The 16696-nt window shown below is 47.6% G+C and overlaps 1 protein-coding gene across 5 annotated transcripts in view; it reads left to right on the top strand.

The window, feature by feature from the left end:
• Positions 1-16696, top strand: part of SLC39A11 (solute carrier family 39 member 11) — a 325005-nt gene that overhangs the window by 99268 nt on the left and 209041 nt on the right. The window lies entirely within an intron of this gene.

Raw genomic sequence — 16696 nt, 5'->3', positions numbered from 1 at the left:
GATGGGACTGGGCTGATTTGGGTGACAACACCTGGCATTTGTCCCTTCATCTCCCCCTGTCTAACAGACCCCAAATGCTCCTTTCCATCCACACGACTATCCTCTTTTTTGACGCAGCTGGGAAACGGTGGCAGCCAGGCCGTGTCCCACTGACAAGGGCGGGGGGAGGGTATCCTGGAAGGGGTACATGGTTTTCCAGCCTCGGGGGAAGACGTCCCCTCCTCGTCTCATAATCACACGCTCGTTCAGGGCATTTGGCTAATTGAAGAGCCAGTTAGCCGAGGAGAGGTAGATGCCTTTCTTTCCCTTTGAATTTACTGAAGTCCCAGGCTGTGACATGGATGCCCCCCGCCTCCACACTTCTGTAGACTGCGGACTTGGGGCTAAACCCACAGAGAAGATGTCGAGAACGGGTGGCTCCTCCCTTGCACAGGGTTCTGTCTTGATGAATCAGGGAGAGACAGACTGATGCGCAGTCATTGTCTTCGCGTTAGTGTTCACGGGAGGAGAGTCCTTTCACGTTTCCATGCTGGCATTTGAATTTGATCTTTTTGCCACGTGTAGACCAAGGCGATCTCTAGACCTCAGGGGGAGTCAGTGCGCCGAAGTTACAGTGATGCTGGTTCTCGCCGATCTGTGTTCCGACCATGTCCGGCATGAATCACCCCGCTTGGGTTGATCCTCACGGCCTCTTACGACTTCCCTGGTGGGACGTAGTCAGGAGGTGCAGACTCATCTAACATCAGCTCCCGTCTGAGAGGGTTAGCACGAACATTCTGCCCTCTGCCCCCGATCACACATGCCATTCATACTTGAATCAGAGCGATGCAGGTGTTTTCTGCTGTTCCCCTTCTACTGGAGAGTCAGGAACTATCTGGAGACCAGGATGGAGCCCTGTCTTCCGGGAAAGCTTGCCAGTTGTCATGCCGAACCGTGGGAACACAGAGGCAGAAGGCTTCTGTCAGCCCTTACTAGCTGGCACTCCTGTGTACCCCTCTGAAGCCTTTATAAAGGTTCTGATTCTGAGCCTTCTCTCAGATGAAAAGGTTGGCCAGATTTTATCCCAACCCCCCAGTTCTTTTTTTTTTTTTTTTTTTAATCTTCAAGGCCACAGGGGGGAGGTTCAGAGCCTGTCAATCAAAAAAGGTAAACAGTAGCAATCCCTTGGATAGCCTTGTCCAGTGCAGCCAGGAGAACATAGGGCCAGAGGGAGTTGGCTCTGCAGGAAAGCCTCTTGGCACTCTTGGATCTTCTTGGTGGAGGGGGAAAGTGGGGGACTGTGTGGGAGCGAGATGTCCTGTCCTCTGCTGAGGACACACACCTAGTCACAGCTGGTGAGCGGGCTGCCCTCCCTCGCCGTTGCTAACTTGTCAGATGTGCTCCTGAGAGCACGGGGGTGGTTTGCCGAGCCTGAGGGCGCCCAGCCATCTCCAGAAGGTCGCTCTTCTGCTCACCTGGACACACCTGTGGGCATCAGGCAATGGAAGGCTCCAAAGCTGAGAAGGGCCATTTGCTGACCCACCAGCAATCGAGCCCGAAGATGCATTATTTGTGCTCTCTGGGTTTCCCTGCAGCGGGCTGTCAGTGGGGCAAGGAGATCGGTTTGGTGGGTGTTTAGTGAATAACATCGGCCTTTAAAAAATAATACTGGTGCTGCTGTTATAATGTTTCATAATTGCTTCGGCACGAGGAAAAGCCAGAAAAGCCACACTGTGGGAGAGAAGGTTGGGCTACTCTGAGCGGCGGCGGCAGCCCCACCGGGCTGGGGACAGCGTTCAGGAGATACTTTCCTATTTCTGTCTTGGTGCCAGATGTGTTATGGTATCAGCTATTCTCAAAGCTGGGATCTTTGGGGACTTTGCTAGACCAGAAGTTTTTTTTTTTTTTTTTTTTTTTCAAATTTGAGTTATCTTTTTTTTTTAATTAACTTTTTAATTTATTTTCAGCGTAACAGTATTCATTGTTTTTTCACCACACCCAGTGCTCCATGCAATCTGTGCCCTCCCTAATACCTCCAACCTCCCACCCCCCCGCCCCTTCAAAACCCTCAGGTTGTTTTTCAGAGTCCATAGTCTCTCATGGTTCACCTCCCCTTCCAATTTCCCTCAACTCCCTTCTCCTCTCCATCTCCCCTTGTCCTCTATATTATTTGTTATGCTCCACAAATAACTGAAACCATATGATACTTGACTCTCTCTGCTTGACTTATTTCACTCAGCATAATCTCTTCCAGTCCTGTCCATGTTGCTACAAAAGTTGGGTATTCGTCCTTTCTGATGGAGGCATAATACTCCGTAGTGTATATGGACCACATCTTCCTTATCCATTCATCCGTTGAAGGGCATCTTGGTTCTTTCCACAGTTTGGCGACTGTGGTCATTGCTGCTATAAACATTGGGGTACAGATGGCCCTTCTTTTCACTACATCTGTATCTTTGGGGTAAATACCCAGTAGTGCAATTGCAGGGTCATAGGGAAGCTCTATTTTTAATTTCCTGAGGAATCTCCACACTGTTCTCCAAACTGTTCACCAGTTTGCATTCCCACCAACAGTGTAAGAGGGTTCCCCTTTCTCCACATCCTCTCCAACACACGTTGTTTCCTGTCTTGCTAATTTTGGCCATTCTAACTGGTGTAAGGTGGTATCTCAATGTGGTTTTGATTTGAATCTCCCTGATGGCTAGTGATGATGAAAAGCTTTTGACAAAATCCAGCATCCGTTCCTGATTAAAACGCTTCAAAGTATAGGGATAGAGGGAACATTCCTGAACTTCATCAAATCTATCTATGAAAGACCCACAGCAAATATCATCCTCAATGGGAAAAAGCTTGCAGCCTTCCCGTTGAGATCAGGAACATGACAAGGATGCCCACTCTCACCACTCTTGTTCAACATTGTATTAGAAGTCCTAGCAACAGCAATCAGACAACAAAGAAAAATAAAAGGTATCCAAATTGGCAAGAAGTCAAACTCTCTCTCTTCGCAGATGACATGATTCTTTATATGGAAAACCCGAAAGAATCCACCCCCAAACTACTAGAACTCATACAGCAATTCAGTAATGTGGCAGGATACAAAGTCAATGTCCAGAAATCAGTGGCTTTCTTATACACTAATAATGAAAATACAGAAAGGCAAATTAGAGAATCGATTCCATTTACTATAGCACCAAGAACGATAAGATACCTCGGAATAAACCTAACCAAAGAGGTTAAAGATCTGTACTCGAGGAACTACAGAACACTCCTAAAAGAAATTGAAGAAGACACAAAAAGATGGAAGACCATTCCATGCTCTTGGATTGGAAGAATAAACATCGTTAAAATGTCTATACTGCCCAGAGCAATCTATACTTTTAATGCCATTCCGATCAAAATTCCACCAGTATTTTTCAAAGAGCTGGAGCAAATAATCCTAAAATTTGTATGGAATCAGAAGAGACCCCGAATTGCTAAGGAAATGTTGAAAAAAATAAAACTGGCGGCATCACGTTACCTGATTTCAAGCTTTACTACAAAGCTGTGATCACCAAGACGGCATGGTACTGGCATAAAAACAGACACATGGACCAGTGGAACACAGTAGAGAACCCAGATATGGACCCTCAACTCTATGGTCAAATAATCTTTGACAAAACAGGGAAAAATATCCAGTGGAAAAAAGACAGTCTCTTCAATAAATGGTGCTGGGAAAACTGGACAGCTATATGTAGAAGAATGAAACTCGACCATTCTCTTACACTGTACACAAAGATAAACTCGAAATGGATAAAAGACCTCAACGTGAGACAGGAATCCATCAGAATCCTCGAGGAGAACATAGGCAGTAACCTCTTTGATATCAGCCACAGCAACTTCTTTCAAGATATGTCTCCAAAGGCGAAGGAAACAAAAGCGAAAATGAACTTTTGGGACGTCATCAAGATCAAAAGCTTCTGCACAGCAAAAGAAACAGTCAACAAAACAAAGAGGCAACCCACGGAATGGGAGAAGATATTTGCAAATGACAGTACAGACAAAAGGTTGATATCCAGGATCTATAAAGTACTCCTCAAACTCAACACACACAAAACAGACAATCATATTAAAAAATGGGCAGAAGATATGAACAGACACTTCTCCAATGAAGACATACAAATGGCTGCTAGACCAGAAGTTCTTTGAAAACCATCAGTCTCTCTGTCTCTCGGTTCAGCTACTTCTTTCTCTCTCGCCAACTAGTTTTTTAATTAAAAAAGGAATCACATGGATTCAAAATAGAAAAATAATTTTTCTCCCAACTTCAATCCCTTTATGATCCAGGCTTCCATCTCAGGCACGCATGCCATTTCTAGTCCTTTCTGTGCCCTTTCAGAAATAATATGGTTTTACGGTCATGCTTGGCCCAGTGTTTCTTACCTTGTGTTTTTCGGTGAAAACACCTTCCCATTCTTTTTTTTTTTTTTTTTAATTTTTATCTATTTATTTGACAGAGAGAGAGAGAGAGATCACAAGTAGGCAGAGAGACAGGCAGAGAGAGAGGGGAAGCAGGCTCCCCGCCGAGCAAAGAGCCTGATGCGGGGCTCGATCCCAGGACCCTGAGATCATGACTGGAGCCGAAGGCAGAGGCTTTACCCGCTGAGCCACCCAGGCGCCCCACACCTTCCCACTCTTGTTACTGGCCATGATCTTACTTACTTAGTCCCCTCTTGATGGGGCTGTAAGTTGTTTCCAGTCTTAGGCTTTTATAAAGAATGTGGCAGAGAGCCTTTTTATAGGTACCTCTCTGTGGGCAGAAAAGTTGAGTAAATTCTAGAAATTAGGCCAGAAATTCTATACATCTGGGGTCCATGAATGGGAACCAAAAGGTTCATGTATCTCTTGACATTTTATGCAAAATAATGTGTTTTTAGAAGCCAAAGGTCTGTACCATCCATCACACTTCTAATGGCTCCTTGACCCTCATGTTCATCTAGATCTTGGGTTTTTTTGTTTGTTTGTTTGTTTGTTTTTGTTTTTGTTTTTTTCCCTCAGCTTTCCCCATTCAGCTGCCTAGCTGGATCTTTATTTTTATTTTTTTACTGGCACTCCCTCTAGGTTAAAGAAGGGTAGTAAAAAGTGAATCAGTCCATTCTTTTACTAATTGTTAACTGCCCATTTCAGTCTGTTGTTTGTTCTGAGGGAGGATGTTGAAACTCTTCAAGAATGAGGTTGGTTTTTTGTTTGTTTGTTTGTTTGTTTTCCATTGATCCATTAGCTTGGCAGATGGAGAATCATAATTCTGTGTATCTGTGGAAGGCACAGGAGTAACATCATTTTCCAGTAGAGAAAGAGGTGGATTTAATTTGGGGAATTATTTAGTTACAAAGTGGCACCTGCTTATTTTCCATACACCTTTCCATATCTTGTCAAAGGGGTAAGTGATTGGGGACTTGAGTCAGGAAAGCATAGGCTGTAAGGATCTCTAGTTAGAAACAGATTTTTCCTTAATGTCCTGTTCTTTTGTAATAGGAGAACTTGCCCAGCAGGAATAATTTTAACTAGACACACTGGCCCATTAGAAGCCACGTTTTGCAAAATGAAACCAGCACAGACCTAGTGTTGGGTGGGTTATAGGTCTGCACGGGCGGCCATCACCAGCCCATTGACAGCATGGATTTGCTGTTATATTAGTCCAACATCTCAAATTCCTTCTTGGTTATACCCCTGACTTGCTGGGTCATATCCTCCTGTGGAGACAGAACTGAGCTTGGGGGAGAGGCTTTGCCTCTTCTCACTCAAGGTTCCCACGTGCCTGACGCCCAGATTAGCACCCTGGGGGGCCTGCCCGTCCAGAACCAGAACGGAATCCAGCTGTTCTCCGATGCCTTTGTCCCTCCTCAGGACACCCTCTTTTCTCCTCCAGGTATCCTACTGTCCCCTTTTAACCTTGGGCTCTCCCCTGTTTCCCCAGTTAAACACCCTCTCTTAGGCACCTCTGGGAAAAGATTGGATACAGCTGCTAAACACTGAGGTATCCAACAATCCACAGTGTTTTACTCCTGCTCGTGCATTTGCATTTTAACTGCAGACAGCTTCTCTAGCTGGGTAATGAACCTAGGAGGTAGATTTTCATGCTGGTTGATCTTTGGAGGATTCTCTTTTTCGATAGATATGGGGGCACCTGGGGAAGGCACTGTGCAGGGAGAAATCCCCTCTTGCAAGACAGCTGCCTGTTCTCTCCGTAAGCCCATCCACTTGTGTTCCACTCCCAGCTGCCGGATTTCTTTGGCACTGAAACTCCTTGGCAGTAACTTAATCCTAGCAAAGCAGAGAGGACTTACTTAAACAGCTTCCAAGCTCCTGTGACAACCACTTCTTTCTTCTTCCATATCTTCTGACTTTTTGAGTCTTCCTTGAAGAAGATGCTCCTTCTGTCCCCAGTGGAGTCAAATTTAGTTAACTGAAATCTGTCAGGAGTCAGAGATAGCTCCTAGGAGAAATTCTGAATGTTTCTTTGGAATCAGGTCTTTAAAATCACATGTTTAGGTTTGTTCCAAGAAGTTTTTTGGTGACTTTGACTTTTGATCAGTAAGACCTCTAAAGATGAAAGAACAACTTCACGGTTTTTAATGTAAATCTAGTATCTTGGCATGTGGTTTTAGCAATTAGACTCCCCCCCAGCCCCTCCCCACTCCCCCTCCCCCCATAACTGGTTGGTGAGGGGACACTTGAAAGTCTTCTCCTGGCCTAATTGAGAGTTGTCTGGGGACGGGAAAGTAGGCAGGTCCTGGCATTGCCACCTTCCTTCTGGATTAGGGCCTGCAAGCTGGGTTTCTTCATTCAAAGGTTGGGAATGAGCCACGCCTGCCAACCCGTGGCAACAGCACTGGGGCTATTAAAATACGCCACATTTTCACACAGGGAAATAGGAAAATATTTTGCAGAAGGACAAAGAGCAAAGTGTTCAATAAAAAGAATCACCAGGAGCGCTTTGGCATCGAGGATGTTGGAGGAGGAAGTCACACCGAGGAGCCAGGGCTCTGCGTGGGTGGGGTGGGATGAACGACCGTTTGCCTGTCCCAGCTCCTGGAAACATCACTGGTGCATACATGTTATGGATCCTTGTGCTTCTGGAGAGTATCACATGTCAGCTAATACTGAACACTCAAGCAGCACTTTTCCCATCTGTGCCTTTTCCTAAGCTAGGCAGTCATTTGGGGCGTGTGCATTTTCACAAGGCCTGGGCTTAGAGGCAGTTTGGATAAATCTCTTCAGGCTACCATAACAAAGTCCCACAGACTGGGTGACTTAAACAGCAGAAACTTTTTCCTCTCCCAGTTCCGGAGGCTGCACGTCTGAGGTGTCAGCCGGGCTGGTTTCCTCGGAGGCCCCTCTCCTTGCTTTGTAGGTGGCTGTTTTCTCCCTGGGACCTCACACGGTCTCCCCTCTGTGCTGCAGTGTCCTTACCTCTCCTTACCAGTCAGATGGATTAGGGGCCTGATGACCTCCTTTCTGCCTAATTTTGAAAGATCCCGTCTCCAAATCCAGTGACATTCTGGGGTACAAGGGTTAAGGCTTCAGCGTAGGAATTTGAGGGGCACACAACTCCGCCCGCAGCAGCACTTCACAATTTTTGGGGAAAGGTCATCTTCCTCTGGATGGTAATCAGCGTACAGGAATACCACGCAGCAAGAGAACGGGGTTCTCCTGGTTTCCTTCTGCCTCTTAGAGCCTCTCACTGTATTTCCGCCTCGTCTGTTAGACTCATAGCTGGACCGGCTGGGGACGCAGAGAAAGGGGTACGGAGCAGGGCTGAATGAAACTGAAAACGTCCTCGGGGTCAGCAGCAAGTAAGTCAGTCGGGGTGATCTGAAGTCTGATGGCGTGAAGCTGCTAGCAGGTGCACCGGCTGTGTTTAATGAACTTCAGGGGGCGGGAGAAAGCCGGCCATCCCGCGAAATGATAGGCTCAGGTGTCTTTGCGGGAGGTCAATACGAATGCGCACGTGAACGTGTAGACATGCTCTCCTGGGAGGATTGACCTGCTGCGGCTGCCACGATGTCATCCCCCAGACGGGTGGCTGCAAACCGCAGACATCTATGAGCTCACAGTCTCAGACCCAGAGACCGGAAGTCGGCGGGGCCACGCCCGCTCTGAAAGCTCCAGGGGGCGGGGCCTTCCTGGGCTCTGATGACTTCCGCCGGCTCTGACGTTCCTTGGCTTGTCGCTGCACCCTTAGGTTTCTACCCGCGGTCAGCCCGTGGCCTCGTTCCTTGCGTGTCTGGGTGTGATCCCCTCTTCTTCCTCCTGCAAAGACACTGGTTGTTGGGTTTAGGACCCACCCGAAGCCAGGGTGACCGTCTCTTAACTAATGACATCTGCGATCCCATCTCTATTTCCAAGTAAGGTCACATTCTGAGGTGCTGGGAGGACGTGGAATCTGGGGTGGGGGGTGGGGGGCCCATCTCAACCCAGGACGCTGACCAACCCCCGCCTCTGATCACTCCCTGACCGGCCTCCAGGATCCCGGTTAGTCTGGAGGGACTCGTGTGTCGCGCACCAGCGAGGAAGACGGGAGAAAACGAGAGGCGACAAGAGGAGGCTAATCCTAGCACTAATAAAACCCCATTTAATTCATCAGGAGCCTGTGGAGCAGCTGCCGGGGCTCTTTGTTTGAAATATTCATTAAGTGTCTACTGAGGAGTTAGGGATACTGTCTCCTTATGCAAAATTTAACATTTGCTGGGCTAGCAGGTTCTATCATATTTGTAAGAGTTCTGACACATTCATTTCAGCTCATAAGTCCATTACACTAGGAAATGTGTTTTTAATGTGCTTTTGGGAAACAGAGCAGACAAGTGGCTTGAGCAGTGCCAGCCCCCCCCCCCACCCCCCCACCCCCCCACCGTTAGGATATTCCTGCCAGGCTTTTATTACCCGGAGATGGAGGGGGCTGCTGTCAAAGCCGCGCAACCTGGGCTCCCTTCATGCCCTTGTGTTTTGTTTTCCAGATGGGATTTTTTGCAGACGCTGCTTAAGCTGGAGAGAAGCACAGGGTAGCGCTTTGGTTGCAAGATTTAAGGTCTTCGAGAGTCCCTCGGTGTATGCACTCCCATCTCCATTGTTTGTTTATTCATCTTTTCCTTGGGCCTGTTATGGAAAGTGCCTAAGAAGGAATGGAAGCTGGTTGTGAGCCCGCAGACCTGGGAGGTGCCACTCACGGAGACAGGCGGCCTTGGAGAAGCAGGCAGGGGCTGCGAGGGAGCGGGAGGAGTAGGGTTCAAATCCGTGCAGTCAGCACCAGCAATTCTGGCATCTGGGATGGGGTCAGTGCAAACCTGCCTTAAAGAAAAGGAGTCCGTGCTGAGCCCCATTCCTCTTGGGCGTTCTTTGTTAGCACACACGGTCTGCCCGACCTCCCTTCTCTTAATTCAGCTTGTGTGCATTATGTTATTTTCTCTCCCATTCTTCTATCTAGTGCGTTTCCCCTCCTAGGGCTGGAGAAAGAAAATAGCTCCAAGTGTCTTAAAACTAAATCAATTGTCTCAATGAAACATGATTTCGAGGGTTGTAGCATTTTGAAGCTGGAGCTATTAAGGGATGTGCCAGTGACTTCCTACTTGATCATCCCAGACAGAACTAATTCACAGGGTTCTTTGAGTCCTTGATTATCCCAAACTCATCATCAGCTGCTAGCGGAGGCAGAGGCGATCACCGGCGGAGGTGGGGGGTGGGGAGGAGAGGATGCATAAGATGTCTCTTGCAACTCTCAGATATGCTGGGCCAGACATCTACTGCCTTTCCGAGCAGATCAGTCTCCTCTGGTGACTTCACAGCACCGATCCTCAGCAAGCCTTGGTGCATTTGCTCAAGTCAACCATAGTAAACATTGGTAATGTTCTTTCTGGTGGGGATGCTCCTGTTGTACATATAAAAACAGTTAGGAGACATTGAGCCCTGAAGGAGATTCAGATCTTCCTGGAAAGCCAATGGGCCATTTTATATGATTTAATGAAACATATAGAAACTTCTAACAGTCCCATAAGTGGGTCTTGAATATGTCCTTGGTGCTCCCACGCAGAGCCCTTCATTTTGAGTTATTTATTTATTTTTAGAGAAGGAGTGGGGCATAATTTGAGGTTCAGCTTTTTCCATATGAATGTTCACTTGTTGCAGCAATATGTATTGGAAAGACTGACCTTTCTCTATTGAATTGACTTCGTGCTTTTGTAAAATATTAATTGACCGTATTTGTATGGGTTTATTTTTGGACTCTGCATTCTGCCTCTCCAGGTTATGTGCCTCTACTTTTACCAATATCACACTCTCTTAATTATGGTAGCTTTATTGTACATCTTGAAATCAGATATAGTGCGTCCTCCCACTTTGTTCTTTTTCAAAATTGTTTTGGTTATTACTTTGCTTTTATATGCCAATTTTTAGAATCAGGTTGTTAAAATCTACAAAAAATCCTGATGGGCTTTTGGTTTTGATTGCATTGACTCTATAAATCAATTTAGGGGAATTGACATCTTAATAATATTAGTCTTCTATTTCATGAACATGGTATATCTCTCCACTTATTTAAGTTGTCTTGGATTTCCTTTATCAGCATTTTGTGGTTTGCAGCATATATATCCTACACATGTTTGTTTATATTTTTGCCTGAGTATTTCCTTTTATGGTGCTATTATAAATGATACTGTATTTTAAATTTTGATTTCTAATTGTTCATTGCTATTTTACAGAAATATATCAGATTCTTGTGCATTAGTCTTGTTCCTGCAAATTTGGCAAACTAATTTATTAGTTCTAAGAAGTTTTTTTGCAGATTTCTTGGATTTTCTTTTCTTTTCTTTTTTTTTTTTAAAGATTTTATTTATTTATTTGACAGACAGAGATAGCAAGTAGGCAGAAAGGCAGGCAGAGAGAGAGGAGGAAGCATGCTCCCTGCTGAGCAGAGAGCCCGATGTGGGGCTCAACCCAGGACCCTGGGATCATGACCTGAGCTGAAGGCAGAGGCTTTAACCCACTCAGGCGCCCCTCTTGGGATTTTCTGTGTCCTATCTGTGAATAGTGGCTGTTTTATTATTTCCAACCTATATGTGTTTTATTTCTTTTTCTTATCTTATTTGCACTGGCTAAAACTTCTAGTACACTGTTGAATAGGAGTGGTGAGAGTAGATATTCTTGACTTACTCCTAATCTTAGGGAGAAAGCATTCCATTTTTTACCATTAACTATGGTGTAATCTATAGGTTTATGAGAGATGAAAGGCATACGTATTGGAAAAGCCACCTGGCTCCTAAGAGATGTCACAATAGAGAAATAATACAGAGTTCGAATGGGCCAGAAAATGGGATGTGTGGAGGGACTGGGTTTGAATTCTGACTCCACCCCTTAGCAGTAGACATTGGACAGTCTTCATAACCTTTTCCCCTCTCAGTTTCTCTCTCCAAACTGGGGGTAACAGTAATTACCTTATGGAGCTGCTGCGCACCTAGGTGAGGACGATATGTGTAAAATGCTTAGAATAGTGCTTAGTGTTCTGTATGCCCTCAGTGAATATTAGTCATCATTATTCTAGAAGGACAACTACTCAAATGGCCCAAGAGCTCAGGGTGCCTGGATGTGGGATTTTTTTTTTTCTTTTTTGGCCCAGATCAGGAAGATTTTGCTGCCCATATTAAAAATGACAGGAAGCTTTTGGGTTTGCGTAGGTATTCTCCAGTCACTGAGCACATTTGGGTCTATGATACTCTCAAGGGGCTCAGAGAGAGATGTACGGCATTTCCATTTGGTGGCCACATTGGAAAAGAACAGATTAGCCCTGAGCTGGAAGAGGCGGTTTCTCCGAGGAAAAGGAAATCCCTAAAGAAATTCAAGAAGCATAAATGTGTGGTCAAGGAAAAATATACCATCAGATAGATGTGAAAAATTACAGAGCACTGGGAGGTGAGGAGGAGAGAACGTGTGTGTTTGTGTGTGTGTGCGTGCGTGTGTGTGTGTTGAGTAAGGGTTTAGAGTCAGGGGGTGTAGTAGTAACCTGGGCTTCCTTCATTAGCATAAGAATGGACGTTGCCCACTTTCCCTTTTTCTCTGCCCAGGACACAGAACAGTGTCTTAGCTCAGAGAACGAAAGTGGAAGTGGTTAAGCACTGGGCCTGTGAAGGGGGCTGAGCTGCCCGTCACTGGAAGGATTCAAGTACAGGCTAGGTAGGGAAGTTATAGAGCAGCTCACTGTGCAGTGTGGAAGTTTGGGCTGAGCAACTTGCTGAGCCCCGCTTCCTGCTCCAAGATTCCTCGTCCCTGAGCCTACCAAGGACACCTAGGGCAAGACCTCCTCTGCCTGTCGGGCTCGTGGGACCTGAAAGTCTGGGGCAGCAGCTTCTGGCCTGAGGTCCTGGAGTCTGCTAGCGGGATCTTGGGCACCAGCCCCGGGGCAGTCTCACAGGTTAGCAGGAACAGCATGGGCCTAGCCATCAGGGGCTGCAGGTGCCTTCTCTGGGCGCAGCTACTGGGCCTGCACTTCCTGCCAGGTGTTGCCATGGCAACCTCTCCCCTCCTTTCCCAGCAGTCCAGCAATGCCTCTGAGCCTGGTTAACAGGACTGCGTCTCCCCTTGTCTGTTTTCATCTCATCTCTTTCATCTCTTCTCTCCTGGTCTCTCTCACTCCTGTCTTCGGATCTCAGCCTTGGAGCGTCTCTTTTCGTGCCGGCCACCCTCCTCATCTCCTCTGCCCTTCCCTTTCCTCCTCTCTCTCTGAGGCCAGCCCCTCCCCTGCTCTGAGAACGGGCAGCGCTTGGGGAGTCCTCTCGGGCTCCATGGGGTGCAGGGGTGCCTCCGTGGCCCCAGGGCAGCCCTTCCCGGGAGTGGCAGCAATCAGAAAAGCTCCTCCGAGGCACTTGCTTCCCTCTGTGTCCGGAGAGACTCGTGGGCAGCTTCCTCCCACCACTCTCCGGAGAATCCCATCTGGGTGAAGTTCTCCCCTAGGCCTTTGCTTTGGGTTGGCTTTGCGGAGCAGAAGCCCGTTAGCTTGCGATGCTGCTTAAACTATCCACGTGATCTGTTGTCAGGGTCCCTGCTGTATGTTTGGGGTGGACCCCTGTGAGAGTCTAGATGCTTTCCCCTGAGGTTTGTTATTATTTATCCTGGAAGCCATCCTTCTTGGTGTCCATCCCAGTGACAGTGCTTCAAGCCGCCCATCATCCAGCCCTACTCGGTTAGAAGTGTTAACCACTTCGTGTCATAATGGGCTTGTTGCTTCCATGTCTGCCGAAGTCAGGGGACAAAGCTTTGCCATATTAATTTTCTTTCTTTGCAGGGTCTTCTGATCCAGCACTACTCAATTCAAGGTGTCGAATTGTACCACGCTTCTCTCCTTTGCGCGGTCTCCCAGTCTCAGCCTGGAAAAGAGCAGGGGGGAGGCGGCTAGACTCGAAGCTGGCAGCTAACAGGATCCTAGTTAGCTGGCGGGCACTTCAGAGCCCAGGTTTGCTAGTAGTTGGATCACGTGGTCCTGCCGACCGGCCAATTTTCAGGACTGGGCGCAGGGAGCGAGGCCTTGAGGGGTGGGGGTGGGGTGGGCTGCGCACTGTTGAACACCAAAGGCAGAGAGCAGGAAAGGCTACAACCAGAAGCGGATTGAAACGGCTCTCCCAGAACTAATGAGGCGCCCTTGGCTTCCCCACCGGCCTGCTAATGGGCAGTCGTGGGGCTCCGAAAGCTTGTTTAAAATTCTGAATGCAGAAGGCCGCACGGAGGCAGGTTTTGATCACACGACCTGAGCAGCAGGATAGGGCGTTTTAACCGTAGACCTGTGATCCGAAAGGCTGGTGAGGAGAGCTGTAGCTGGGGGCGGAAGGGGCTGTGTTCTCCCTCCCACCCTCATTCTGCTTTTAAGTTAGGTGGGCAAAAGTCAGGGACATTTCCCTCTCACCCTGGGCACATGGGGGCTGACAAGGGCGCCTCCTTGCCCAGGAAGGGAGTCCAGAGCGCTACACGTTAAATGCAGAGAAGTGTGTTATCTTCACAGCACAATGTCTTCTTTGAACCAGTTGGTAATTACCTCCTTTGATCTGGAGGGAGCTTAACAGAAAGGAAATCCACAGTTCCCAAGGGTTCCAAGACCCCCGGGTCCCCACCGATACTGTGACTAGCAAAGGGGCCCGACACCAGTTCTCCTCTCCTTTCCGAAACAGAAATGTGCCTTTAAACTCAAAGTGTAACACTTCAGTTGTTTGAAAAATTTTAAATTAAATAGAAATGCGGCTCAGAATCAGGTCACTCACGGTTCCTCTAAGGTTTCCATGATGTCTGTCTAGGTGCTCTGAAATAGCTGTTCACCTCTTATTTATTTGGCCCCTCACATGATGCCCCCTCCCACCCCGACCCCAGCCCATCATCCTCAGGACATCTGTCTTGATGGTTTTGTGGGGAGGAGGTCCCCGGAGCTCCTGATGAACGCCATACGCTGTTGGGTTATTGGCAGTTGGGGGTGGGACGGTTCTCCGCGGGGGCCACATTACATGTTGCTTAGTAAGCCCTGGTCCCCAGCCAGCAGATGCTGGAGTGCCCCCTAGTCAATGTGACGGTGGGGCAGAAGCACCCCAGATGTTTCCAAACATCCCCCGGAGCACTGTGCATGAGGGAGCAGATAAGACAGAGCAGGCTGGGTCTTGCACAAGGGTGCCAACTCAGAGTCTGAATTGCCCCTGGCTGAGACCTGCTGCTAGCAACCCTCTCCCCCCAAAAAGCGCACCTCTGTGAGTTTACAGACATTTTACCTTTGATTTCCAGCACGTCAGGCCTGGCTTAGCACAGTGCCTGGCACACACCAGGAGCTAGAGGCATAGCTAGTGACTGAGTGAAATAAAGCCCACTCGTGGTTCTATGTGGTGGTCTAGAACTTCCCTCCGTCTGCATCACCTCCATCTCGAAGGGATCTTGGTCTTGTACTCACACTTGCGGTGCAGATGATAGGAAGCCGGGGTGCTGCTAGGGACACTGAGGCTGTGAGACTATTGGCTTGGAATCGAGGAGGAGAGAGATGGAAAACCAGCAGGTAGGGTGCCGAGGACCAGGGGTTCGAAGCCACACCCTAGGCTTTTTGGTTTTAAGAGTCTCAGCCTCAGCTTGCCCCTACGCACTGCCCTGTTTGGCTTCTCTTTCCTCCATCCCATGCTCATCTCCGATCCTAACCTCTTCCTGGAATGTTCTGGAATTGTGTGCTATTCTCGGAGCTTGGAGCAAAGGTTCCCCATTATCTTTCTGTTTCCTTATCTGCCCACCAGGTTTCTGGTCGGGTAGGACCAGTCTTGGCGCTGCAGACTCACTGTTTTCCTTTGGGTAGGCACTTTCATGTTCTTCTTCTTCTCCTTTTTCACTAGTTCATTAAATTCATTCATTCATACTCCATCAAGCCAACCACTCTGCTTGGCTGAGTCTAATTCGCGAACTTGGTCTCTCCTTTCAAGGATTGTGGGAAAAGCAGCTGCCTAAAACAGGCCGTTACCCAGCAATAACAAATAGTCATACTACAATTTTGATGCTTGATTTCTTTTATAGTCTCTGGGGGGTGGTTATGGTTGCCTAGGAACGAACCTGATCATTATACCTGGGATCCTTTTCTTTGCAGGAATCTTACCATTGTTTCTGGATTAATTGTACCTTATGGAGAATCAGATGGTTCCTTCCTTTATCAACCCATGTTCTTTGGACTAAGGTATATGTGTCAGGAGGATATTGCAAATGCTCCCTTTCATTGATATTCTCTGTGTGCATAAAGGGGGCATGAGGCCTCTCTAGAGTGTGTGTGCGCACACGTGTGCGTGTTGGCATGCCTATGTGTGCGTGTATGTGTATGCCTGTTGACATATATATTTCCGGATAGAATTAAATATTGCTCTACGTAAGCAATGAAATTGCCTATTGATTTGATAGACTATTTGGGTCTGATGCACCTTTTCCCTCAAACCTTATAGGAGCCCGAAAGGTGACTGACTGTTCACGGTGTACCTGCTAACCTGCTTGTGGGCAGGGGAACATGACTACACAATGAAGTTGGCTTTCCCACAGGTCCTGGTCAATGAATGCTCACTTATGAGATCAGTGTGCTACTTTCTATAAGCTTTAAAATCACCAGATTTTCTTTTTTCTTTTTTATAACAAAAACAGTGTCTCTGAAGCTCATGGGCTCCCTTCCAGTCCGTAACATCAGTAAGATCCTCTCTAGAATATGTGCTGAGACATGTAGACCTAAGAACATGGTGATGGGCTTGGGAAGGTTTCCGTGAACACCGGTTCACATCCAGGATTGGGGCACCACGTATTGTCACCGGCAGGAAGCTTGGCGTCCAGACCTCTCTCGGTGTTGGGTGCTGTTCAGAGTAGGATAAATGGTCTCTTCCGTCCAGCAACTCGGATCCTAGCTCCCATGGTGTGTCTCTGTGCTACCAGAAGACTTTGAGTCTGCTTTTCACCCAGCCCGGTCTGTAAGTCTCCTGGGGAGCTGGGTCAGGAGCCAATAGAGCCACTAGGGTCCACATGCCCCTGAGCTCCATTCTGAGGTGCTCCTTAATCCCCTTTTGAGTCAAAAGTAACAACTGATGAAAAAGTAATACATTGATACGTGAACAGACAGTACAGGACTGTTCTGAACAAGTGAGTTTGGACCCCCCTGGAAGTGATTGATTTGGGATGATGGTGTTATGCCAGAGACTTCTAGAAGTTTCTT

The sequence above is a fragment of the Martes martes genome, assembly GCF_963455335.1.
Source record: "Martes martes genome assembly, chromosome: 16".
Classification (NCBI taxonomy): Eukaryota; Metazoa; Chordata; class Mammalia; order Carnivora; family Mustelidae; genus Martes; species Martes martes.
The sequence above is the reverse complement of the archived record's forward strand: the minus strand, read 5'-3'. Positions and strand labels throughout refer to the sequence as shown.